Genomic DNA, 577 nt, shown 5'->3' on the forward strand with positions numbered 1-577 from the left:
AAAGGGAGGCGGCGGGGGCGCGTGGGCGGTGGCGGCGTACGGTGAATCTGGCGAGCAGGGAGGGAGGGAGGCCACAGTGAGGTGAGTAGATGGTGTGGGGGAAGGTTCTAATGGCGCACCTAAACCTAGTGCGCCATAAGTAAGACTAGTCAGGTTATATACAGCCTAACCCATATCTAAATCAGAACAAGCCCATAGCCCGACTGGTCAGCACACAGCACACACCAGGAGGTCCTGAGTTCGATTCCCAGGGCTCCCCATTTTTTGTATTTATGCACTTAAAATGTTGTTTGATATTTATTTGTATTTAAATATGTTCAAAGTTGTTTAAATCATAACAGTAATATTTTTTTATAAAAATAGTAATAATTTTTAAAAAAACTATCATCAAATTTGTTATTTAAAAATATTTATGAATATGAAAAAATATCATCAAATTTATTATTTGAAAATATCATCAAATTTGTTATTTGAAAATATAATTAAATTTTTTTTGCAATTTTAGTTGCATTCATTTGTGACGGTGGAGCAGGCCGGGGAGGGTGCGGGTGGTCGGCGGCGGCGGTGGAGTGGGGGA

This window comes from Triticum dicoccoides, chromosome 3B, assembly GCF_002162155.2.
Source record: "Triticum dicoccoides isolate Atlit2015 ecotype Zavitan chromosome 3B, WEW_v2.0, whole genome shotgun sequence".
NCBI lineage: Eukaryota > Viridiplantae > Streptophyta > Magnoliopsida > Poales > Poaceae > Triticum > Triticum dicoccoides.